Here is a 27,649-nt window from a genome sequence, read left to right as displayed (position 1 = left end):
AAAGAAAATGTGTTGTTCTCTTACCCTACTTACCCACTCCAGTACCACTAAATCATTATTATTATTTTTTTTTCCTAAGAAGTCACAAAATGATTTTTTTCTTAAGGTAAAGTTGGACAAGGCCAAATGAATATTTTACTAAAACATCCCACTGGACCTGATCTCGGAGTAAAGAAAAGAGGCATTTCTTCCAACTATGGAAGCACGAAAGCAAACTAGTTCTGGTGTTTGGTTGACTCCTTTGCTTCTAATTCAATAGGACAATGACCTCATTCCAGCCCTGCTCTAGCCTGGGTTAGTAATCCTGCTCCCTCAGTGTTTTCCACAGCCAGTTACTCTCCCCACCCCCACCTTTCTATCTGTACCTGGGCAGTATCTCCACATGCATCCAGCTGTCACTTACACTTAATCCTTCAGAAATTCCCACCAACTCTTTGGTTTGCAGTGAGTTTGGTCTGAGGAAAAGTAAATCACGCAGCCTTGGTGCAATCCTCAGACCATGATTTAAGTCTATACTATTTCAGACTCTTACTGAACTTCTGAAACAAAACCTAAAAAATGATGAATTGCTCAACTACATGTGCTATATTAAACCTGTAGTTGGGAGTTCTATAGTCTTGCCAAAGACTTTAAGGAAACTGTAGCCTGTATTCTCATTTTTTTCTCTATCCTAAGATGATTTATTTGAATTAATCTATATCCCCTCTCATATTCTCTCTATCATCATAGAGTCATTTAATCCAAGATTTGAACCCAAACCAAGACCTTTATACAAAATCCCTGAGAGTTGACTTGGTTTTTTTTCTTTTTTCTAGGGCCGCACCCACAGCATATGGAGGTTCCCAGGCTAGGGGTCCAATTTGAGCTGTAGCTGCTGGCCTATGCCACAGCCACAGCAATGCTGGATCCGACCTGTGTCTGCGACCTATACCACAGCTCATGGCAACACCAGATCCTTAACCCACTGAGCGAGGCCAGGAATCGAAACTGCAACCTCAAGGTTCCTAGTAGGATTCGTTAACCACTAAGCCACGACGGGAACCCTGAGAGTTGACTTTTACAATCTACTCAAACATCTTCACTGCATGGAACTCACTTCTTTGTGAAGTTTGCTACTTCAGTTTTGGACAGGTCAATTTATGGACAGCTGTCCTTCATGATGAACTGAAATTTATCTTATCATTGGCACCCATCATTCCTAGAATTAAATGAGACAGTACGTACAGAAATTTTTTTTGAAGCAGCAAAGCCCTGAATGAATGTAAAGTATATTAATATCAATTCTACCATGTCAACTTTGAATCTTATCCAAGCCATTGGAATAGGCAAATATGAGAATGAGGCCAAAGATACCCCACACAGGTTTGTGAAAAGCTCCTTTCAGTTTCACATTAGCCCACTAATCAATGTTCTTTAAACACTTCTATTTAAGCAGTAAAATACAAGGGTCAGGCTAAGTTGAGACCTAGAAAATAGAAACAAAGCCAAAATGAGGAAAAAACCAGAACCCAAGACTAAGGCTGACCAAAGACCAGAAGAAGCAGGAAGAGGGTGGTGTGGCTGAATCACCTCTGCCTTTGACATCAGTAGAGGTAGTGGTTTTGTTTTTTTCTTCTCTCCTCATGGTCAAAGACAGCTTCAGAGCACTTGAGACATCATTTCAATTTGACCTACCAAATAAAACACAGCATTGGTTGGAAAAGAGTCCTAAGATCCCCAAACTTACTCTCAAAATGTCATTTTGAGAGCAGCCCTTAAGGCTTAATTGGGTGTGCTCAGCTTTCCAGCTGAGTTATGGATGAATTACCTGCAAACAAGTCCTGGATTGAGGGGGTGGGGTCAAGAGAGTAAGAACAGAGCTGGATGGGACCCCTTGTCGATGGGTGTCCCCTAGACAAATTTGACAAGCACTCCTATATCCAAACTTCCATAGATAGTCAAAAATCATTGGAAGCTGTGAGGCATTTCCAAGGCTGTAAATAGAGCACTTTGATCCAAGTAACACAGAACACTTGGATACACACGAGATGGCCTATGGGGGAATTTCAGGCTCATAAAATTTACCAGGCAGTTCTTACAGAGGGTGAGAAATTGGTTCAATATATAACATAAATGATTAAATATCAGTAACTTTTAGATCCTTTGGAGTTGAAATTAGTACTATATATCACTTGGAACATAAATTTAGAGTTCATGGTGAGGTCTAGGATATGGCACATGACCTTACACCATTGTAATGAGACCCTTAAACCCAGTGACCTTACGCGCTTTTACAGAGACAGAATCTTTAAATACTTTCTTAATCTCATGATGATCTTTTCATAAATGTTAGCTTTGGTAGCAATCTTAACTTTTGGGTAAGAAGCCTAAACTAGCTGGAACATTTCTTTTTTCTTTTCTTCCTTCCTGTCTTTTCCTCCTTCCTGTCTTTTCTTCCTTCCTGTCTTTCCTTCCTTCCTTCCTTCTTCCCTCCCTCTTTCTTTCTTTCTTTCTTTCTTTCTTTCTTTCTTTCTTTCTTTCTTTCTTTCTTTCTTTCTTTCTTTCTTTCTTTCTTTCTTCTTTCTTTCTCTTTCTTTCTTTCTTTCTTTCTTTCTTTCTTTCTTTCTTTCTTTCTTTCTTTCTTTCTTTCTCGTCTTTTTAGGGCCACACTTGTGGCATATGGAAGTTCCCAGGCCAGGGGTCAAATCAGAGCTGCAGCTGCCAACCTATGCCACAGCAATGCGGGATCCGAGCCATGTCTGCAAACTACACCATAGCTCATGGCAACGCCAGGTCGTTTAACCCACTGAGTGAGGCCAGGGATTGAAACTGCATCCCCATGGATTGAACCCGTAGTTGGGTACGTCCTGGAACTTTTTTAAGATACTTATTATACACACTACTATTCAACATCATGAATATAATATAAATCTATGAAATGCTCTTGGCCCAACCAAAAGACGATACTGATACATTTTCTTTATAATAATGGATTTTGTTTATTTATTTATTTCCTGCTTTTTAGGGCTGTACCTGCTATCTCTCTTCTGTTTTGTAAACAACAGAAAATCGAGAGTGCTGAGTTAAAGTCCTAAAATCAACTTGGTCTCTGCCTGTTACTGCTGCTCAAGCACTCTTCATTGTAGTATGGATTTGGTCCAAGAAGATCAATTTCCTCTTTTCTCATAAGATAGAGCATAATAGACATCCACCATTTAACTAGCTGCTTAAAAATACTATCCATGGAAGATGATGTAGGTAAAAGCCTTTCATCATACCCACCTACTTGAAGCTTCACTTTTCTCTTTCTTTCAAATAAACCTCCCAAGAAGCTTGTCCTGAGCGCCAAAAACTGAAGTACATTCATTGACTCCCAGAGACAGAATTGGAGGGCAGACCAAAAAGGTCACAGAGTTCAGCCACCCCCACAAACACTCTCACTTCCGAGCTTCTTCTGGGTTATGTCACCTCCCTTAGTTCCCAATGGAATGAGACATTTAAATTACAAAAGCTCATTCAGAAACACAGACAGCTGCTGATTTGACTTGGCCTCAGTATTTGTGTTCCAGAGAGGGTCCTGGTTGTCTGGTACACTCCAGAAAATTATTATAGATGATGCCATTGGGTCATGTGACACATGGTTTAAAAAATAAACAACCCTCTTGTTGACACATGACCTAGAACTAAGACAGAGGCTGATGAAATATTTGGCTCTGAGGAAATGTCACTAGCTTTGTTTTTCTTAGCATGGAAAGTCCATTTATTTTTTTCATATTAGGCTGATTTTCAACTGTATCAGCCTTGTGGTATCTCAATAAATTGGACTACTCAAAATGTGCTTTTTGCTCAGCAAGAATAAGCTACAAAAGCTCTTTGAAATGAGAGACTTTAAGAGCCATTCTCTCTCTATACTCATACTGGCTGCTGGCTTGCTGACCTGGGGCTTTTTACCTGGTGGTCTGATGAGTCACAGCATTAAAAAAAAAAAAAAAGAAGATAACAAGGATATTTGGGTAGTTAGATGTAGAGGCAATTAAAAACCTGCTGGGTGGGCTTTTTTACTCAAAGGTCTGGACCCTGATTTGGAAGATAGAGGTTGATTCTCTTTGTGGTGCTTACAAATGTTCTAGCATGGAGTAGAAAGGGAATGTGAAGCCAGACTTTTCAGAACAGACTGTCCATGGATTTTTAGTCTCCATGTGTTTTACACTCATTGACAGATGGCCAAGAAATTACTTAAAAAAAAAAATCAGCTGTAAAACTGACTTAGGAGAACAATCTGGACACAAGCAAGCTTGATCACACAGGGAAGTGAGTCTGGTGGTGGACTGTGATAGAACTCCATCTCTTGTCTCTTTAGCCAGTTCCTTCTGTATTCTCTCTTTGCTGATCCTGTTCACAGCCACCAGTAGCCAGCCAGGCCAGAGACTCTGGAATCCTCTTTGACTGCTCTTCCTCATCCACACACTTGGTAAGTTACTTCTCAAAGAATTCCTCTCACTTCCTTTTGTCATGGCCACCACAAAATGGGATCATTCGATGGTCTTTGAACTCTTTCTCTCTATCCCATCTTATGCCCCCAGGATGATCTTTCTAAAATTCAAGTCTAAAGACACCCCTGCTCAAAAACCGTTAATGCTCATGTCATAGGGATCAAATTCAGAATTTTAATGAGGCATAAAATGGGGGTTTCCCAGCCAACTTGACCCCTATTTGGGAGATATATGGCTTAGGATTGTGGGTTCTGGAATGTGGGTGGGAGCCTGGTTGGTCGGTTTGCCATTGGTGTGATTATCATCAGGAATTGTTAAACCTCTCTGAACTTCAGACACTTCATTTGCAAAATAAGGAAAGTAACAGGGATCTATCTCATGGGATTGTTGTGAGGATTAAATTAGATAATGCAAAAAATACCTGACAGCTACCTCAATGCTTGCAAAGTTTTATTAATTGTCGTTTTTACTTTTCTGGCTCTGGTAATATGCTGCTTTTTTCCCCAAATATTTTCTAGCATATTCAACTTCTGTCTGTCCCTGGACAACATTCTGTGACTTCCCACCATTTTTCAGGTCCTGCCCACAATGAAGAGGCAGACTTGACAGAGAAATGCTTAAAGGAGCTATGGGTCATTGGAAGGTGCTGGACTTTGGGTTGAATGAGAGTGGTGTAATCCAGGAATTCTCCACAAATGTGCTGAGATATGAACCATTGTTAGGGTCAAAGTATAAGACAGATCAGCTCCTTTATTGAGCCAAGTTAAAGCAGCAGACAGGTCACATAAAGCTGATGAAAACTGACCTTTTAAGAAGAAAATTTTAGTAAAATTGAGCATGCAATGGGAAATTCTGCTCTGTGGGGCACATCTCATCCTGCCAGCAAGTGCCACACCAAGTTGGGCAAATCTCTTCTTTGCCTGGATTGGCCTTCCTTGCTGATTCCTTTCAGTCTTTCGATGGCTATTTCAATTTTCCCATCTCTAGTAACTTTTCCTACCTCCCTTGGTGTTACATATCCACTCCTGGGGGTTCTCTAACTTGTCTCTTCTATTAGAGCACATACCATGGTACAGTGTAGTCATCCTTGGCTCACTGTAGGTCTTCCTTGTTAGGTACTGACTTCCTCAGTAATTGTCAGATACAAAGTAGGAATTAAGTGACTATTTGTTAAATGACAGTACACAAAGTATTTCTTCCTAAGGTATGTTTTTGACCTGGCTGAATTTTATTTCTGCTCTTCTGATTTCTCTTAGGTATAGAGGACTTGGAAAGGAAAGGAAACTTCTAGTAAATTTGATTGACCATCTTTAAAAAAAACAAAAAACAAAAAACTGTGTAAGGATACCCACACTTGAACCCAAGGATGATGGAAAGTAGAAATCTCACTGGAATAAATCGATCACCTATGGAGATGTGCTACCATATGAGTAGAGTAGAAACAAATTAGATGATCTCTAGGAAAGCAAATAAAGGTTCTTGGAAAAAATACAGGAAATGGAGAGGTAATGGTTCTGACTGACCTGAATGCAAAAATGCTTCATTAACTTTTGCTGGAAAAGAATTTGCCAGTCTGGCTCTTGGGGTCTTCTGCTTATCAACTGTGTGATCTTGAGGAAGTTAGATTTGTTGGGTCTCAAATTTCTCATATGTAAATGGAGTGGGAATGCCTGTTCTGCCTACTTTATTGGTTTCAGTGTTCAAAAAAGAGGGAATATGTGAGGTCATAGTTTGGGCCTGATCATAGCATTTCCAGGAATAAGTGAGGGTAGAGAAGAAAAGCTGATTTGTGGTTGTTCATCATGTTTTAACTAATGGAAAACTTTGGAACCTATGATTAAGTTTGAACTCATCAGTGAAGTTGTCACTTTGTGTTTTCAAATGAGAAATTAATAATTACCTAAAATATTGAGTGATTGCTTTCCTTATCAGAATTCTGATGGTCTTTTACTACATTGGTCCACATTAGAAATGTGATTATGCAGACCATCATCGTTTGTATTTGAAGATTAGAATTCCTCTTTGAATGAATTTGAAGTAATTTGTTAGAATGCATGTCACATATGAAATAGAACATTTTAAAGTAAAATAAGTGGCTGTACCAAATGAATTTGTTCATACTCTCATCTTTTAGTACTTAGTCTTATAAAACTAATTCAGAATGTGATATTGATTGCTTTAAGTGACTTTATACGAATTTGATTGCTTTTATAACTACAGTTATAAACAGTAACAGACCAGGTTACAAAGAGAGCTTTGGAGGCTAGATTTCTTTAGAGTAATTAACTAAGAATAACTGGTAATTCATTGGATGTAATTTGACAATAATGTAATGATATCAATTTGCATATAACCAGATTTAAACAGCATTTGGCTGTGCTTGCTTCATTTAATATTAGTGATTGAGAAATGTTTCCTGGCTATGCAATTGATATATGAATGATATTTATTAAATTGTTGAAGATATTTGCAATATTGAAATATCTTAAACTCTTTATAATCTTATTTATACCTTTCATTTTTACCAGGTAGAGAAAGTTTGCTAAATTAAGGTAAACTTTCCCTTCTACTTCTAATGAACACATATTAGGGAGGAATCCACTTAAAGTCATTTGTGGGAAAGAGGTATGAATACCTAGTTCTATAAATAAAGTTTTTGCATATTTTGAAATAGAATTGATTCCATCAAAAGTCAAGAACTGTCTGGAAATGCAAAGAATTTTAAACAAGCTGTTACCTGTTTTAAAAGTTCATTCAAATGTACATCTATCTCCCTTTCTTCATCCCTTTATGAGGGAGCATTGGCCACCAGGCAATTTTCTGTAGATCTCTTCCAGCTAAAATTTAGTTTTAAGTGCAGAACTAAATGAATTGTTTGTTGTCAGCTTTGAGTACCTGATGGCATAAACCTGGAGTTTTAAATGCAAATATGATATCAATATGCTTTCTCTAGGAGTTTTGATTATATGACTTATTTTATGAAGCAAGGAATAGCAGTAAAATTGTTAGTTATTTTAATCAAGAATCATTTGAATGTGCATAAATTAAAGATATTCAGATGTCAAGGCAATAAAGCCTATGGGATGAAATGGACCAGATAAATATTTAAAAGAGTTCACATGTGTCAAGTTGTATAAATTACGTGGCCTAGGAGTGAGGCTTAATTTTCTCTCAGATAACACGTTATCTTGTTTTAATGTGCTTAAAAATCCCCACTGGGTCTGATGCTAATCTCCTCCAAAGGTTTGGATCTTATCAAGTTTGGGGCTACTTTGGAAATAAGAGTGTGCTCTACAGAAGACTTCTCAAGAGCCAATATTGGTTTTTATAATCTGTTTCTGGGCTAATGAGAGAGCGGTTGCGTTTACACAGATTATCACTTGTGGCTGTCTCATCAACTTGACATTACACAGAAGAAGGAGAACTCAAAGCTCAAAGAAGCTCAGACAAGGTCAGACAGGTAGAAACTGGGAGACCATTTTTAGTGGTTTGCCTTAGGATGCTCAAGGGTTTTTTTTTTTTTTTTAATCTTATCTTCTCCTTCTGATGTCCCTATAACTTCTTTTTTTTTTTTTTTTTTTTTTTTAAGCCCAGAGGCTTACATTATATAAGGAGTCTTTGCTTTAAAAATTCAATAAGGGAGTTCCCGTCGTGGGTCAGTGGTTAACGAATCCGACTAGGAACCATGAGGTTGCGGGTTCGATCCCTGCCCTCGCTCAGTGGGTTAACGATCCGGCATTGCTGTGAGCTGTGGCATAGGTTGCAGACGCGGCTCGGATCCTGCATTGCTGTGGCTCTGGCGTAGGCCGGTGGCTACGGCTCCGATTAGACCCCTAGCCTGGGAACCTCCATATGCAGCGGGAGCGGCCCAAAGAAATAGCAAAAAGACCCCCCCCCAAAAAAAAATAAAAAAAATAAAAATTCAATATGTTAGGCATTCAAAAAACATCAAGGGTCAGTTATGTGCCAGTTACTGTAGCAGTGAATGAAGACAATGAGGTGCTTGTCTTTCTGAGGCTCACAGTGGTGGCGAGGTGGGCAGTAACTAGAGAGGACACAAGGACAGTGAGAGACCTGAATATGTCTTTCCTTTAAATACTTTTTTTTTTCCATTGCAGCCTTTTTTAATGGTATTTATTAACTATGTTCAGGTCCTCCTGTCACTTTTTATTTGAATATAATGACTATTCATCTCTTTATTCATTCATTATTCTTCCAACAACTATCATTTGGGTGACTCTATCATCTAACAGTTGAGTGACAGAAAGATGAATTCATCCTGCCCTAAGATCTTGTGGTCTGGTGTGGGAGATAATATATGTATATACATCATGATGATGATGTCATTACATAAGAGTTATGCAAGTTCAGATAAAGGGGGGATTATTTCCAGTTGGCAGGGTCAGGAAAGCCTGCATGAATGAAGAGGCCGTGAATGGAGCCTTGTGATTAGTGAGGTTTTGAACACATGGCAAAAAGAGAAAGATGTTCAGGTAAAGGACAGGAAAACAACAGCGTAAAAATTGGGAACTCAGAATCAACAAAAGAAGAGCAAGCCTTCACTTTGACTGACTTCTTATATGCGTTTGGATGGGTCAGTTGGGAAGGGTGCAGCAGTATTAAAGAGAAAAAGAGGAGTGTGTTAGAAGCAACCAGTAGATACTTGTTGCCAAGGACCACCGCAGAATCCTCACATATTTGGGAGCTTCTTTAATGAGACACACTTTGAAATTGTGGGTGTTCTACAACCACCCACCCCATGGTGCTGATCCTCTAAGTTCCAATTCCTTTCCACTATCTAGTTATTCAGGAATGTGCAACATTGACTATGATAGGGACTGGGGCCAAATAATCAACAATGGTTGGAAACCTGTAACTTGGAAAGACATGTCTTCATTCTGAAGTTCAATCCCAGACAAAACTTCTGGGATTTCAGGTTTGGTTCTGAAGGTTGAACTTGTATGAAGTTCAACAAAGTTTGCTTCTAGGGTTCCTGGAGAGAGTTTGGTGTAAATCACATCCAGTGGAGGTGGCAGCCTGAATACTATATTCATAGGTGCAGATAGACAGGCCACAGCCCTTTGTAGCTTCAGATGGAAACCATAGGAAATGCCATGACAGTGCACAGGTTTTTCTGGAAGCCTGGCCAGTTCAAGCGCCTTCCATTTGATCCTGACCACAGAAAATAAAAAGCTTGCAGAAATAGGTGGGTCCAACCTACTGGGCTGTCCTTACTGAACAAAACTACATTCTGTAAAATTTATGGGAGATGTGACCACTTCTCATTTCCATGTCAATTAGAACATGAAAGGGAGCTTGACCTACTGGAGCTTCCGTTTTTGGATTTTTCCAGTTGGCATCAATTTCTGTGCCTAGATGGTATTATGAAAAATAGAAAAAAAATGAATGAGAGGGGGAAAATATTGTCTTATCTTACTTTGACAGGATCTGTTTCATTGGAGGTTATCGGTTATGTTAGCATTTTGATTTAACTGTAAAATGCATACATTTAATCACACTTTTAAATTGTTTGGTGAGTGGTATTTAACTTACAAAAGAATCAAAGCTGTGACTACTAATGCCTTGAGTGCACTTTTCCTGGTTAAAGAAATCTTTAAAAAAAGTTCAGCATTGCCTCTACTGGGCCTTTTCTCCTTTATACAAGTCAAGGATGCAAACTTTAGAAATAAACGGATGCTAGGGTTTCCTGTATGAATGTACTTGAATAAGCGAGGTGATGCTACGGTGCTTTGTTTGGGAACATTAGATAGAAAATTGTGTGAGGTATGGCTTAACGTAGATTTATCCCATCAACTGAAAATGTATCTGGGCATCATATCTTCACTCTCTGCATACCACAATAAAAAGTTACTGAGGTCTTCAAATGGTGTTAATTTAAAAAACAAAAACAAAAACACTTCCATCGTCACATGAGTAAAATGTACAAATGAGGGCAAGGTGTTTTGATGTAAAACAAGTTTGAAAGGCGGGCATCCAAAAGAATCTATTTTTAAAGGTTTGCATTTCATCTGAGTGATATTGTGCATTTTATTGCTCATTTGCAAGGCCTAGTACAAAGGACTACGTGTCCCTCTCTCACCAGGCTGCAGCCATTAGTACTTTCAGACGTGGCGGCTTCAATAGGAAAGAGGAAAGCTGTTCCCATCTGTGTTCTAATATACATTATTTCAACATCTAAGATGTCTATCACCATAACAACAAAGGTCACTTTTTCCCCCCAAATGACTTGCCTTCTTCGTTTAAACCATCGGATTAAAATGAAAAAAAAAAAAAAAAAAAAAAAAAGGAAAATAAAATGAGGGGAAAAAAAAGACCATCTTTCCTTTCAAAGGAAGGTGCAATCATTGATTTTTCTTGCAATGTGCCACAAGAAAGTGGCACCACTGAGTGATATGTGCACCCCAGGGCTAGCAGCTGGAGGGCAAAAACCACCTTTTATCCATGATTGACAAATAATACATAATGAGAAGAGAGAGGCAATTCAAGTTTTAAATTTCACTCTCGCTGGCTTTTCAGGGCAGCGGGGCACTGCTGCTCTCACATGGTAACCTTTGAGGTGCTGCCAAAAAAAGGGGACCCGAGTGACAATCGTTTCGCTCCTCCTACAATCCTCCGAATACCTATAAATACGTGTGGCTTGCTTTTTTCAAAGAGGATCCAGCTGCTAACAATTCCACTGTTTCTCCCTGGAGTGAAAACCCCTGGGGGTCTGGAAAGGTATGAACACGATTATAATGACCATGGTAGAGTAGGGCTGAGATTTAAAATCGGTACACATGGCGCTGCAAGTGGGGAGTCCTTTGCTAGCTGCTGAGTTAGCCGTTGGAGAGAGAGGAGGGGAGTCTACTAAGAAGGAAAATTAAATCAGATCTCTGTCACTTTCATAAATGAGCTTTAGTGTTGTAGACATTCGAAATTTTTACATTTCACAAAAATCAAGACAGGTTTCATGGAAATAATTTGGGAAACGTCAGAGAGAAATCATCATATGAAGTAAAAAACTCAAGATAGCCAGTGTTAACCTCTTTGGTCTCTTTTAGATTTCCTTCTACAGCTCTCTCCCTATGTTTTTTCTATGTCAGTGTTCATATCTGTATCTTTAGCTCTCTGTAAATATATCTACATACAAGCCATATCCTTATATACCTGCATTTATCTATCAACCTGGTGGTCATGTGATGTGGTCTTTCTTCTTCATCCCTCTGCCTCCAACTAAAATTTTTTCCTTCTGAATTTTCCCATTACAACCACAAATGACCATTCTATATTTGCAAATGGCAGATACCAATCAAGCCTAAAATCTTGGTCTTTTTCTTTCACACGTCACTGCCTATGCAAAGCAATACCGGCTGGCTCTTTCTTTTCTGTGTTCATATCACAGCCAGTTCTTGTCTCCTCCTCCTTTCCAATGCCCTGGTCCAGGCATCATCATCTTCTACATGGATTATTATGACAGCCTCTTATCTGGTCTCTGCCTTGGTCTCCTTCACCTTCAACACAATGGCTAGGCTGAGCCTTGATAAATGTGTTAGCCTATTCACTCCTCCACACTGAGGTCTCTAATGGCTTCCCATCCCATTTCAAAAGTCCAGAGTTTATAAAACAGCTAAAGTGATTCAGGGTCTCTCAATGGGGATGACGTTAGCATTTTGGACAAAACAGGTTTCCAGTCTACAAAACATCTTACAGAGAATCTCTGCTCCCCTTCAGTGCCAGTAGGGTCCCAGAGTCATTGCGACAACTAAAAATTCTTCTCCTCCACATTTCCAAATGCACCCTGAGGGGGAACTACCCTCACATTGGGAACTATTTTGGCTTCCTCACCCACAATCCTCTCCTCAATCATCTCCACCTACGTGCCCTGGCTTACTCTATTGCAGCGTTGCTGATCCTAGGGTAGACTAAGAATTTTGCTAACAGGGTGCCCTCACTTGCTGTCTTTACACAAATGTCATCTTCTCAATGAGGCAAGCTTCTCACTTAATACTTCGTTTCCCCTCCCTCTACTTTATTTTTGTTCTTTAGTACTTTGCACTGTTAAACATACCATTGACTTCCTTATTAATCTTATCACATGGTCTAGTGTTCTGCCTCATGACGGCAGAATATTGGTCTCTTGTGTTCACATTGATATCTTGATATTTACAGCTTTCCTGGCACAAAGCAGGCACTCAGTAAAAATGACCCTTAGAGATTTAAAAAACAGATTTTTTTTTTTTTGAGGGGGGCTCTTTAGGCCCATAACTGCGGCATACGGAAGTTCCCTGGCTAGGGATCTAATTGGAACTGTAGCCAGCGGCCTACACCACAGCCACAGAACACCAGATCCGAGCCATGTCTGCGACCTACACCACAGCTCACGGAACACCAGATCCTTAACCCACTGAGCAAGGCCAGGGATCAAACCTGCGTCCCCATGGATGCTAGTCAGATTCATTTCTGCTGAGCCATAATAGGAACTCCAAAAATAGAGTTATTTTAAAATATTGTGTATCTGGAGAATTTACTAAGGTCAAAGTCCTTAATCTTTTTGTTCTGCTTTGTTTTTGTTTTTAGGGCCACACCTGTGGCATATGGATGTTCCCAGGCTAGGGGTTGAATCAGAAACAGCTGCTGGCCTACACCACAGCCACAGCAAAGTCAGATCAGAGCTGCATCTGCAACATACACCACAGTTCACAGCAACTGATTCTTAACCCATTGAGTGAAACCAGGGATAGAACCCACAACCTCATGGTTACTAGTTGGATTCGTTTCCACTGAGCCTCTACAGGAATTCCAGTCCTTAATTTTTTTTTTTTTTTTTTTTTGGTCTTTTTGCCTTTTCTAGGGCCGCTCCCATGGCATGTGGTGGTTCCCAGGCTAGGGGTCTAATCTGAGCTGTAGCCACTGGACTACCGCAGAGTCAACAGAGACTTAGGGCTGCCAAAACAGCTAATTAAACTTTGAGACCGTGTAAAGTTATTGTAATGAAGTGATTCAGTATACCCTGCTATGCTCTTTTGGACCAGATAATACCTGTAATGCTATGGCCAGTGGAGGGTGCCAAGAATTTTGGTGGAATATAAAGAACCACAGAAGACTTAACCAGGGGATGGAGAGAGTCTTACTAACCAGAAACCATAGGTGTTTCATCTGAAGAATGGAAGACTTTGAAGTAACATGATCATTGTCTTTAAATATAAAAAAAAGACTGTCATGGGAGTTCCCTGGTGGCCTAGTGGTTAAGGACTTGGCACTGTTACTGCTGCAGCTGGAGTATGACCCCCAGCCTGGGAACTTGCACATACCATGGACATGACCAAAAAAAAAAAAAAAAAGAGATTGTCACATGGGACTAAGTTACTCCAGAGGGAAATGAAGGATGAATGGGGGAAAGGTACACTAAATCTTCTTTTCCCTACATGTGAAAGGGTATTTTTAAAGTACAAATTGTGACAATTTAAACTGCTTTTATTAGAGATTTGAAGATTTTAAAAATCAACTTGGTAGGAATGTCATAAAAATAATTAAAACATTGGGTTGCCTTTCTTTAGATCCCTTCTAATTATGGAATTCTGCCACCTGCCTTGTATTCTGCTCCCTCTGCTTGTGGGACACTACTAGGTAGCTTCCCTGGTAATGTCTCAGTATGACATCCTATAGGTCAAATGATGGTTTTCTTTCCATGTATAGAATTTCTATTTCCATTAATATGGCTGAAGGCAACAAGCAACTTAACTTCTGTGTGAGGTTTTCCTACATAGAGAGGGTGGGTTATACTTTCAAAGATGGTTGAGATAATGGCTTTCACCAAGTCATTGCTAAAATAGGTGTAGAATTCTGAGTAGGGGTAATGAGTCTTAGGGCCTTTTTTTTTTTTTTTTTTCCTGAAAGAATAAGGATCAACATTTCTAGTAGGAATTGCAAATGTAAATGTATAGCACCCAACAGGTATCACAAATCAGTATAGACCCACCGCCCCCAATATAAGACAACCATGAATGGTGAGCTGTGGCACACCAGACAGGTTGCCCCTTACTGAAAACAGGCAGGTTTTACCAACTCTAGCCAATTTTGGCATGTGGTAGGGCAGGCTCAGTGATGCTAGATTTTGCCATTTTCAAGAAAAGCTAGAAATTTAGATTGTCACTTGAGATCATTTCATTTTACATGCAGGCATATAATTCAAATTAAAAATTAAACCCCTCCTTCCAAAAGAAACAGACCCTGTGCTGTCTAATAAAACACATGTCTTTCAGAGTGTCACAAGCTCCTGGTTTGTGATCTCTATTGTAAAATGAGTTTCTGGGTCCTCTTCAAAGTTTGCTTCATCTGATAATGCACCCTTGAGGTTACAGAAAATCGATTCTCAAACTGAATTCAAAAAGTGCTTTTGAGCGCCTAATAGGTGAAAAGAGTTTGCTAGACATTTGGAAAAGTGAACATGGATAGCAATGACATTTATTCTCAGTGTTTACAGTTTTGCAGTCAGGTTAAGACAAGCACCAATTCTACTACAATTTAAGACTAACTCGCAGTTTGGGGAGTGGTATAAAAACATACTGAGAGGAGAATTCCCCCGGAGCCCTGGAAAGGTGTTTTAAGAGGGACCATTTGTGGGAGATTTTCTTAAGAGATAAATGAAGTGGGAGACATTCTAAGGAGGAAGAAGAAAGAGCATGAGGAAAGGCATAGTGATAGTAAAGTGAGAGGTATTTGAGAAGCCAGTAGTTAAGTATTAGTTTACCTGGATCAAAGGAGAGGTGTTAGGGATTTACATGAGAAAACTAAGGAAAGGTTAGAAATCGATGGTAGGCTAAATAGTTTTTTGGTTTTTCTTTTGTTTTTTTTGTTTTTGTCTTTTTTAGGGCTGTACCTGCGACATGCAGAAGTTCCCAGGCTAGAGGTTGAATTGGAGCTGCAACTGCTGTCCTACACCACAGCCACAGCAGGATCAGATCCAAGCGGCATTTGCAACCTACACCACAGCCTAGGGCAACGTGGGATTCTTAACCCACTGAGCAAGGCCAGGGATCAAACCCACATCCTCATGGATACTAGTCGGGTTCATTACTGCTGAGCCACAATGGGAACTCCCTAAATAGTTTTGATTTAATTGAATACACAATCTGTAAGACACTGAATGATATCACAGCAAGTGGCAAGTATTCCAGACTTGAGTCTCAGCAGTATTACCAGTTAGCTGTGTAACCCTGAACAAATCTTTTAAATTCATTACATGCCATCATACTATTTGTTGTATGAGGCATCATCTCCTTAAAAATGTGGCGTGAAACATAAATTATATCAGTGAATCAATTCCTGTGAACCTTATGAATTAGCTATTAGCAATGAACATGCACGGACTACTGGCAGGATGTCATGGGAACTATGCTTTGGGGAATTATGCTGGCAATTATACCTTGAACGCATCGTGGGACAGGCAAAAAGACCACTAAAAAGTTAATTCATTTACAATAAACATATTTTCAAATACACAATAATACATGAACAGCCTTTGAAATTGACAAAGTGCAAGGAGTTGGTAGGGAGGGGTCAAGTCAGTCTCTTTTCTTTGAATGTTCCCAACCACCCAGCTACTTTTGCTGATCACAATGAGCAGTTGTGATATTTTCTCCCAGAGATTAACCACATATTTATAAACATACATGTATGATCTATTCCAAATTTGGAGCTATTTTCATTTCGGTTTAGGAGGAGAACCTCTGCTCTGCCACGGTGAGAGCCTGAATTCCATTTCGAGCTGACATGGCTAGCCGGATGGCAAAATGTCATCTGGGAGGTCACCTGGGGGCCTGTGGGATTTCCAGGTCACCGGGATGCCTCTTGCTTTCTCCCTGGGGTAGTCCGACCCAGGATTTGAAAAGTATTAACCTTTTAGCTATTAAGAACACTTCTATGCCTTTGAATCTAATCTAAGGTTTGAAAGACTTTGGGTGGTCTCCAGTGATTCATTTCAAATCCTTTGGAATTTGAAGATGGCAGCTGAGGAGATGAGGACATGAAATAATTCAATTATTTTATATTGAGAAATTCTTTTGTAAAACTCTTCAATGCCTTAGTTTATCCCAGAAACCCAATGCCACTAATTTGTCCAATCTTTTCTTCTCCTTTGACTTGGTTCAAACTTTAGCCTCAGTCTAGGCAGTTTCTTTTAAGGGCCCTAATATATCCCATGCACACTTCAGTGACTATGCCTTCACTTGTGTGGGTCGTCCTTCCTAAAATATCTCTCCATCTTCCTTGATTTAGAAGGAACACTAAGTCTTCAAAGTGCTTGACAACTTTCTCTTATTCCTTGAAGGCAAAGTACCTTAATAGCTAAGCAACCACACCCAAGAGTTTGACTCTATGGGCTCAATTCCCAATTCTGCTTTTCACTAACTTTCAACTTGTGCAAACTAATCTCTCTAAGCCCCAATTTCTTTGTCTGTAAAATATTGGTCATAATGATTAGAATGTATAGGGTTGTCATGGGACCAAATGATATGTTATTAAAGATATCTGGTACATGATGAGTACTTATTAGATGTTAGTATGGTGTTAGTAGGGATTCTGTATCTAAAGTATACAGATTTTTCTCATCTGGTCTTTTCTACATCAATATGCCCTGATATACAATTCAGTGATTAATTAAATGCTATATTTTATTTTTTATTAATTATTTATTATATTTTTGGATTGATATGTTTAAGTAGATTTTAAATTATTTGAAGGCAGGAACTATGCATTTTAATCCTTTTGGGGAATATATACCTGTTTTATAAATATTTAAATAATCAATTACTATAAATAATAATTTTTCAAAGTTAAATTAATTTTAGAGAAAGGCCCAATTGCTTCTTTGGGAAAGAGATTTGTAAGTGCTTTAAGAGCAATTATAGGGCAGTAAATAAAAAGAAATTCTAAAATTAAAAAAAAATAATTTCCTACTCTGATGCAGTCATCACTGTCCAAAATACTATTTCTGGGAAGTCTTTATTTTTGTCTTGGCTTCATTAGACCTCTGAAAATATTCATTTTTCATATTAAAAAAGTGTGGTGAACATTAACAGTCATATATAAATCTTTTTGTAGGTAAAATTTTATTTCCAGGGAAGTATTTTTGTTATTAGGTTCTGGACAGATCACTAGCTAAAATTAATCTGCAGATTATAGTAATATCTGACATTATATGAATCTTAAATACTATCTACTGCTGCGTGCCTATTCCAAAGCTGAGTACTTTCCACGAGAAACATTGTTTTTCTTCTAATATTAGTTTGCATGAAATTTTCTGGTTTACATTTTCAAGAGGCGATATGCACCATTATATATGAGCATAGAGCATATTGCAGAGGCTTCCTTTCCTATATTGGATTTATCCCAGCCTTTAAACTTAATCTTGTCCATGCTTTGTGACATGGTTGCTTGCCAGCAGTGTTAGAACTTCATAGTTCAAGACAATTTATTTTATTTAATACATTAAACACTGGTACTTCTCTTTCAAGGGTAAATCAGAAGGAGTATTAGTGTTTCAGGATCTTAACTAAATTAATACCTCTTATAAAAGTGAATGGGTAGATATTGGACGAGGTAGAGGACACAGATGGTTGCCTACGTTAAAGTGCATGTTCTCCAAAAAAAAAAAAAAAAAAAAAAAAAAAAAAGGTACATGCTCTCCACTTTTTCTTTCCCAAGAGAATCCCAGTTTTATTTTATTCATTACTCTTTTATTGTGCAGCCAAGTACCTCAGGGGAAACTGACCTTGCGTGGCCAGAATTCCATCACTCTACCACCTCAAACACTGGTGCACAAGTAAGCATGTAAGTCAATTTTAACCAAATGCATTTGAGGGGAATTGGCTGGAGATTCAGAAACAAAGTTCTCTCTCTTTTCTGAGAGAGTTCCGAAAGCTACTTTTCTTCTCTTGGCTGTGGCCATTTTTGTGGGGCTGGTGTCTTCTGAAGCTATTTTGCTCCATCCTAAGGATCAGGATCACATTATGCAGAGGATGGGAGAGAGCCCAACCAGAACCACTGGGTACTGCCTCCTCCAAAGTTCACCTTACCTCTGAATTTCCAGCTATTAAAGCCAATAGTTTCCTTAATGTTTAATGCCTTTTGAGCTTCCTATTACTTGTGACTAAGCACACGGTAAATGATATAGAGATATTCTGACTTTATGTACACAAGTATATTAATGCAGTTATCACCACTTAATATTTGTATAGAGATTTCAGGGTGTCTTTGAATGAATTCCCTGGCATTATAATTGAGTTTCTCACCTTTACATTTATGACTACTGTATTTCAATCCTACATTTTTGGGATAACAGAATTAAAAGGGGACAAGGAAAAAACTGGGCATCTATTGTTAACTAAGATTATTTCATCAAATCTGATCTTTATTTAGTTGTGGGGATACATTCAAGGCAATGAATCCAACCTATAAATGAAAAGGAATCCTCTAGCCTCGAGGAATAAATAAATATTATGTGGAGCCATTTGATTTTAGACATACTTATAAATTCATGCTGATCGGAGGTTTGAAAGCTAAAGTTAATCCCCATCCCTTTTGAGTAATATCAAATACTTTCACAAAGCAATCCTTTCCTACCCCATCTACAATTACAGTGGCACTCTAACCATTTGTTCATCAATAAAATATATACTGCAATTCAGCAAAGCTTTTTAGTAACTTTTCAATCTATTTATTATGCCATCTTAAAGCTAGAGATAAAAAAAATGCAGTCACATAGCTATGTAAGACATACTACTTATTCAGTTCAAATAAATTCTTCTGGTACATCCATTTTCAAGAAACTTTGCAATATTCCAAGGTGTCCAAGAGGTAGACTGTAAATCTGGGGGAGGGGTCTCTGTGTGTGGTCAGCATCTTATATGAATTTTCATTTTCCTTACTCCAAGAATTATATACATATTTTGTATATATGTATATACATATATAGTTGGGAAAAGCGAAATGAGCACAAAGCGAAATGCTAGGAACAATGGTTTATGCAACACTGATTGTTAAATGTGTTGTCATACTTAAGGTTCATAATAGTCTTTGTTTTACAGATGAGGGAATTAAGCCTTGGAGAACCCAACCTGTGAAACTTCCTTGAGCTGGTAAATGGAAGAATGGGGATGTAAAGCCAGGTCTGGGTGATTTGAGAGGCCACGCCTTTAATTGTGATGTCATGTTGCCTGGGAGCACTAAATCAGGCCAAATGGGATGGAGACAGGAATTTAGAACTCCTGAATTTCAGACTGGTCTGCACCTGTTTTATCTGGCTAGTCAATGTAAATGTAGTTTTGGAATTAGAGAACTTGGTAGCACAACCACTGCAAATCAGAGATGCTTGGATTCTTCTTAATCCACCTCTGTCACTGACTGACTGTATCAGCCTGCACACTTTATTTTCTCTGAGCCCTGATTTCTATCTCTTTAGCCTGGGAAGTATATAAATTTCACTCTCTCTGTCATAGGTTTTGAGGAGTAAGCCAAATTGTATGTAGTAAGAGTACAAAAAAAGCATGCATTATCATTATTTTGTGATTTTCTCATCCCTTCTTACTGCTTTCCACACCTGGTAACTCTAAATTATAATAATGAGAGGCATCTATTTTTGTTGCTGCTATTAATCTTATATAAAGAGATAGGATTGATTATCCATTAATTGGGGAAGAAGTAAGAAAAAGGCAAAATGTTCTGGGGTTCATGCTCATTTTCGGAAACTTGATAACTGAGTACTAGAATACGACTTTGGAACTGACCTCAATAGAACAGGCTGTGCCAGCAAGAAAAACCCTATTTAAAAAAGGGGAGATATTCCATTTCAGTTTTCTCATTTGTAAGATGTAGAGTAGAATAAAGATTCCTTTTCACTCACCCCCTCAAAAAAAAAAAAAAAAAAAAAAGGGAAAATAAACCTTATTAGCGTACCATACGCATTAGACAATTTTATTCTCATTCTATATTGGGATGAACACAGGGCATATTTTCATGATGAAGAATTGCTTGAAATGGAAATATTATAGGAAACTTACAAGTACAATTGAAAGAGTAAAAGATATAATCACATTTATGAATTAGAAAAATCCATTAATAAAAATATCCTGTCAAAGTAATGAGTCCCAGAACTGATGGATTCCTTACTATGTGGATATTCCAAGTGCAATTTTAATATGTTTGGTTTTTAATGCTGATGTTTCACTCAAGTAGATGTTTCTAGAACTGAGTGCAGTTAAAACCTAGGTTTTCAATACCAGCCAATGAGGTATACAGTTTGATAGATTTTCATCATGCAGAAAGAGTCTATGAAATAATGAAATGAAATGAAAAAGCTTGGATCTAAGATTAAGACATTCTGAAGTTTCCTTGTGGTGCAGAGGGTTAAGGATCTGGCATTATCACTGCAGTGGCTCAGGTCACTACTGTGGCACAGATTTGATTCCTGGCCAGGAGCTTCCATGTGCTATCGGTGTGGCCAAAACATAAAAAATAAAAAAACAAATAAGATATAAGCATTCTAGGTTCTAGTACTTACTGGCTCTATAAAAGTAACTATATAATACATTGTGTTTGAAGATTTCAAATTTAACATCTGTTAAAGGGAAGTAACAGTATGTGCTTGGTTTACTTTAAGCTTGCTATAAATGTAAACTAAAAATGTCTCCAGAGTGCTTGGTAAACTGTGAGCACCAGCTAAGAATTCTATTAATCACCTTCCCCAAAGTTTCTGTGCATATCTTTAATTATTCTTTTCACAATAAGAATTATTGTCGAAGTTTAAAAAAAAATGAAAATTATTGTTGCTCTTTTATGATGGAATTTTTGTATGGGATGGGTACTAAGGCTTGAAGTATCGCTGAATAAAATAGTTACTTGCTCTCTCAGTTTTTGTTTGGAAACACATATACCATAAATTATTCGGAAAACTGGTTTTAAAAGCAATCTATGAGCCCTTTATGCTGTTTGGCTCTTATTACTGAGAGGAAATCCTTGGCGAATCCTTTGATTGTGAGTTGTAATAATGCTATTATCTAAAATGTATATTAATTCTAATTTTTCCTTATGTATATTCAAGGATGCTCTATACACTTAAAATAAAAAAAAGACCCATAACTACTTTGAGGCATTAAAATATTTCTATTATTTCTTCAAAAACAAAACAAAAATTAAATTAGTGAACCTTTTCCCTTTCACCATTCTGGCAGGCTCACCATGTGAATGAAATTCGGGTAGGGAAGCATATCTGGTTCTAATTTCTGAACTCAACGCCAGATGTTGTTTTCAAGGTTTGCCTTTTTAAAAAAATGTTAACTTTCATGAAACCATCTCAGCCCATGTTGGGATGAGTGGGAGAGATCGCTGCAGATTAAAATTGTGAATTTATATTTCATTCAACCATGCTCATGAGGCACATCTCTAGTGGCTCATCTGTAATGCCTAAAGAGACTCTTTCAATATAAATATATTATACACATTGCTCATATATTGTCACTTAACCTAGAACATGGGGGTGTGTGGTTTTTCTCAAATAGAAACACCGTGTTACCTATGAAACCCCTCACACACTGCAGGAGCAGAGAAAAGACCTTGGGGAAGCTTGCATCACAGGAGTCCTGGGAGACAGTTTTGTGCTCTGTATTTGGTCTACAAGTTTGCACTGCAATCAGATGTGAGTCATGCATTATTGCTGGGTATGGGGAAGCTCTGGCTGTTCATGAAATTAAAACATATTTACCTTTTAAATAATCATTCCCAAAGGCCTTTCTCGGGCTCTTTGTGGTTGGAAGGAAATGTAATTTTTGACAACTTCAAGTAGGCTATTAGCTGAATAGAACAACCAAAGGTTGAAATGCCTGTAGTTATTTCTCTGTGTTGTTCTTTCCTTAAAATAAGTATTATGTGTATGCGTGTTTATCTATCTATAATAATATGGCATTTAGTGAGTTCTAATTAGAATATACTAAAAGGAGATGAGAGTTGTGAATAGGGTTTCATATAAACTACAAGAGCATCTACTAACTTATTGATTCGATAAACACATACTGAGGGCACTTGGAAATGGAGATCTAAGTCGCATACATATAAAGCAGAATCTATAAGTACAGAGAAACGAGTATGAAAAAACTAACATAAGAACTCAGAGTATTGAGAAGACTGTCACTCATTCTTCATTTATTTAGCAGTGTTTATCAATCATCTGTTATATGCTGGGTCTCAGACACGATGGGGAAAGCTGAGCAAGACAGACACAGGCCTTTCTCTTGGAGCTTAAATGTCTAATTGTCCATAGGACATTGTTGCCTAGACAGACATCAAAAACAATGCATTTAAAACTGAGCTGGGAGTTCCCATTGTGGTGCAGTGGAAATGAATCTGACTAGGGACCAAGAGGTTGAGGGATCGATCCCTGGCCTCTCTCAGTGGGTTAAGGATCCGGTGTTGCCGTGAGCTGTGGTGTAGGTCGCAGATGTGGCTCGGATCCGGTGTTGCTGTGGCTCGGGTGTAGGCCGGCAGCTGTAGCTCCAATTATACCCCTAGCCTGGGAACCTCCATATGCTGTGGGTGTGGCCCTAAAAGGACAAAAAGACAAAGAGACAAAAATAAAGAAATAAATAAATCTATAACCCCCCCCCCAAAAAAAACTGAGCTAATTATTTCTACCCTGAGGTCAGCTCTTCCTCACCTCTGTTAATGGCACTTCCATTCCTTTAGCTCCCGAGGCCTCAGACATCAAGTTGTCAACTCTTTTCCTTTGCCTCTCACAGTGGAAGTGTTGAGTTTACTTTCCAATTACCTTGCCATCTTCTCTTTTTCCCTTCCTCTCCCCTTTCAGTTCCTCACTACCTTTGACCTGCCATGTTGCAGTCTCCTATCTGATTTTACTTGTCTTCATGTTTTTCCCTCTCTGTCATTTATGTGGATAAAGCTGTTAGATAGTTCTAAAGAAGAACACTAATCACCTCACTACCTTGTTCAGGAGCCCTCAATGTCTCCCGAGTCTTCATCTAATTAAGCAAAATCTCCGCAGTCTGTTATTTATGCCTACCATAATAGCCCTGATCCCACTAACCAATGAATATAAATTATATTTATGTCCAAATTACAATGGTGCTGAGCTATCCCCTGCAGAGAATATCCCTTAACTTCTGGTTCTGATTATCTAACTTTGCTTTGGATTTTAAAAAAAAGAAAAGAAAGCTGTTTTTAGCTTGTGTTTTGGGTTTTCCTGAAGATTTTTGTATTCCTTTATATTCCAATAATGATGGCACAGGCCTTCTGCCTCTCTGATTATGTACTCTTTAGTCTATTTTCCATTCTTGATTGTCTCAGAACATAAAGAATGGGACTGCCAAGGCAGGGCCTGCCTAAGTGAATGGAGAAAGAAAAGAAATGGTATAGAAAAGTAAGACTCCTCTTGAGCCAATAGGTGAGTGGGGGAGACTGGCAACCATCCATCATACGTTAATAATTTTGGTCCCCATCACACCCATGTGCCAGCTGTAGTCAACACTTGGCAGCTTCCAACTTCTTCCTTTTTGCTTTGCATTTGTCAACGCCTGCTGCATGAAAAGCTCATTGAAGGAGCCTGACTGCTGTTCCATCGTGAGGACATCGACACTTGTGCCAAGAGCAGGCTCTCAAGGCTGACTCTCGAGCCTCACCCTCCAGAAGAATAGGGCAATAGGCTCTTCTGCAAACATTTCTCATTTCCTGCCTCTGTGTCTTCCCTCTTTCTAAGTGATATCTTCTCATTTCTGCCTGTTGCAGTCCTGTCATTCAAGTTCCATATCTCACGCCAGCTACTCTCTGATGCTTTTTCCAGTTTCTGTAATAGCAGGGAGATCATACTCCATGCCAAAGAAACATTCCCAATTACCTTGAATAATTTGCATAATTCAAGACTAATTTCCCCCTGTGTATCAAAAATGGTGACAAGCACTTGTGTTTATCAGTCCCCATGTGGGGACTGCCACACGGTAATAACATAAAGATAATTTATTTTTTTTGGCTGCACCCATGGCATATGAAAGTTCCTGAGCCAGGGACTGAATCCAAGCTGTAGCTATGACCTTCACCACAGCTGCAGCAATGCCAGATCCTTGACCCACTGCACCAGGTGGGGGATAGAACCAGCACGTCTACAGAGACCTGAACTTCTGCAGTTGTATCCTTAATCCACAGTGCCAGAGTGGGAACTCCCAAGAATGTATAATTTATTTCATCCTCATACCTTGAAAATATGTAATTCCTGATATATTTTACACATTTTGAGAGATGTACATTATTTTGAAATCTGTGCATAGAAGGATACCTGGAATACTTTCATTTGTCCATAACTAACTCAGCTAAAATCTAACTGAAGAATATTTCCAATTATAGGCATAAGAAGTAAGTCCCTATAACATAAGAATATTCAGTAAAAAAGTTTATGTAAAACTTTTCATCTAGGGCAAACAACAGAGACTGTCCTTTAGGAAATAGTTTTCCATATATGGGACTATTTATTGAGCTTGGAGATCTCCCTGTGTTGTGTCTGGAAAGGTCTGGAAAAACCTATATGCAACCCCTACTCCATTTGGGGCTTATTTTCCCCTTGAAGAATTAGTAAGATTTGACTCAAAACTCCTAAGATTTAAAGCTTATCTCCTTTTTCTCTACTTCACTTCTCTGTTAAAATCTGCAGTCCCAGCTGCTCTTCCTGTCATCTGTTTTAATAACTTAATAAGTAAAAAAGTGAATACATTTACAGGCTGAGTTGCATAAACTGAAGTAAGACGGGCTTTTGTAACCTTATGGGAGCTATTAGGGGAATGGGGTCTCATGGTGAAATGGCAGGATTTTGTCAGCACTCTTTTTCCTCTTCTCCCATCTCCTTTTAATTCCACCCTTGTCCATACCTCTCTGCCTCTCTGATATAACCAGGAGAGTCTTCCATTTTGTCTTGCAGAACAGTTTGAAGAGCAGCCTTACTTTTACCTTTAATCCCAAGTGTCTTTTTTTTTTTTTTTTCCCCGAAGAATTTCAGAACCCTCCCTGAAAAGAATTCTGCCACATGTGGAAGTTCCTAGGCCAGGGATGGAACCCAAACCACAGCAGCAACCTGACATAGCAGTGACAATGCCAGATCCTTATCCCGCTGAGCCAGCAGGGACTTCCAAGACTTACTATTTTAGTGTCAAGAGTCAGTGCATGAATACAAAAATAAATCCGATGTAAACAATAAGAAGCCTTTTGACTGTTTTTGGAGTGGTTATTTTGGGAGTGGTTATTGATCCAAATGTTATCTGCTGACTGAGGCTATCCAAGCTAATGACTCCAAATATTCAATTCTTCCACAGTAGTTTCGTGGCTGAGGCTTTCTGAGGGCTTGTGGGAATAGTCGGGTTGGTGGTATTTATTTACCAAGACATTTTTCTTAGTTTACACATTTGTTTTGACTTGAAAAGCTTCCAGCTTGGGATTTAGCCCCGAGTTCATGGGCTAACCACATCTGTTTACCTCGGTCTTATTCCTAGTGTTTGTACCTCACTTCTGCTTTAAGAACAAGGAAACAACTTTCACAGAGAATCACAGATGCAAAGAGGGTAAGGATACATAATAAATTGCGATGGATCAAAATCGGGAGATCAACGTGATTGTTCTCCATGTTCTCCTAATTTCCTCACGGGCTGCCCTCACACTCTGTTTTCTTAGCTTTTGTTTGTTGAAATCACACAGCATCTGCAGTTTTTATTCAACAAAGTAAAATGAGCACATGTTGTGATTTCTGGGACCTCTTGTTCCTTCACTTCAGATGGGTAGGCTGACGAATCTACTCTGTACATTTCTTAATATTTACATTATGTGGATTCTTTAAGAAGGGCAAACTTGTATTTAGACCTATTTAATTAGATAACCTAGAGGATATCAGTCACTGGATTTTCCTTAGACATTCACATTGTGAGTGATTTTTATTAAAAAACTGCCCAGTGAAAACAACCTAATATACTCTATGTACACATTTATGGGTACATAGGCATATATGTTTAAGAAGATGCATTTGTGTTTAGCAATGCTCACTAAACAGTGCCCCAGTGTCACTGTTTATCTTTGTAGGAAATAGAGCAATTGAGTGTCTTCCGGCTGTGCCCCATTTGTAAGGCCACTATTAATCTTTGTGAGAATGTAGGAAGATCTCACCTATCCCAAGATTTGCTTTTATTTCTTAATAAAGAGGCCCACATAAACAATAATTTAACTTTCTGGTAAACATTTCTTCACACCTATGCCCCTTCTTTATAGTTTCACCCACTAAACTTTAAAATGGAAGTTTTGCCTTCCAAGGTAAAGGACATATTTGGGTTGAAGTGGCTGGGCTTCATGGCACGTGTCATGTGATTCTAGAAAGGACTAGTCTAAAGATATTCTGAAAGAATGATGAAAGATCATATCAGTGACTTTGTTAGAGGACAAATGTAAGCACCTGCAGGTTCATACCTCTCTTTTGAAAGGTGCAGAGGGAAAGAAACAAGGGATCAAGGTCAAAGAGACCAGGGTTACAACCTGGCTTTACCACCCTGGGCACATGACTCTGTCCTAACATCTCCTTTACCCTAAAGAATTGCTTTGAGGATTAAAGATAACATACATAAAGTACCTAGCAAAGGTGCTGGGCACACAGTATATATGATAGTTTTATAGGTTCAAAGATTGCGTCTTTCAAGCCACTTAGGAGCTGATGATTAATACGATGTTAGAGGAAAGGAAGAGGAAGAACTCACTACACAGAGTTCAGCTATAGTTCTCAGCCTGTATTTATTTATGATTTTTTTGTAGCTAATGATCCCATGGATATCAGAATTCCTTTCTTACTAGGGATTTTTATCAGGGAAGAAAAATAGAGCAATCTTTACAACTAGCTTACACCCCCCACTCCCCCACCCCCAGCCCCAGGATACTAGAAAAGTTACAATTCTCAACATTTGCTAACATTTTGAAAAGAAAGATGCTAAACATTAATTATGGAGAGTTACAAAATAGACTTCTCCTTGATGGAAAACTTAAAAACTGAATTAGAAGGGGGAGGAAATGAACAGCAGAAAGGAAACTATATTTTGGCAAGCTCTGAGACATGGGAACATTATTCTTTCATGGTTTTCCATGAATTTGAATCT

At 38.6% G+C, this 27,649-nt stretch overlaps 2 long non-coding RNA genes across 7 annotated transcripts in view; one reads left to right on the top strand and one right to left on the bottom strand.

The window, feature by feature from the left end:
* The window catches only part of LOC146405620 (uncharacterized), a 141,334-nt gene that overhangs the window by 64,775 nt on the left and 48,910 nt on the right, over positions 1–27,649 (bottom strand). For 2 of the 6 annotated variants that reach the window (XR_014838210.1, XR_014838214.1), the window contains exon 2: positions 1,570–1,670. The exons of the other annotated variants lie outside the window; for them this stretch is intronic. This is a non-coding gene — a long non-coding RNA (uncharacterized LOC146405620). The remainder of the gene's footprint in view (positions 1–1,569; positions 1,671–27,649) is intronic. 6 annotated transcript variants of the gene reach the window in all.
* Positions 4,281–21,609, top strand: LOC106509490 (uncharacterized). Its single transcript, XR_001307074.3, has 3 exons — positions 4,281–4,450; positions 18,220–18,302; positions 19,559–21,609. It is a non-coding gene; the product is annotated as an uncharacterized LOC106509490 (long non-coding RNA).

The sequence above is a fragment of the Sus scrofa genome, chromosome 2 (genome assembly GCF_054392235.1).
Source record: "Sus scrofa isolate SSC_HxYL_T2T_F1_AM1 chromosome 2, Sscrofa_HxYL_maternal_Yorkshire_Landrace_v2.0, whole genome shotgun sequence".
NCBI lineage: Eukaryota > Metazoa > Chordata > Mammalia > Artiodactyla > Suidae > Sus > Sus scrofa.
Note: the sequence above shows the minus strand (reverse complement) of the source record. Positions and strands in the feature narration are given on the sequence as shown.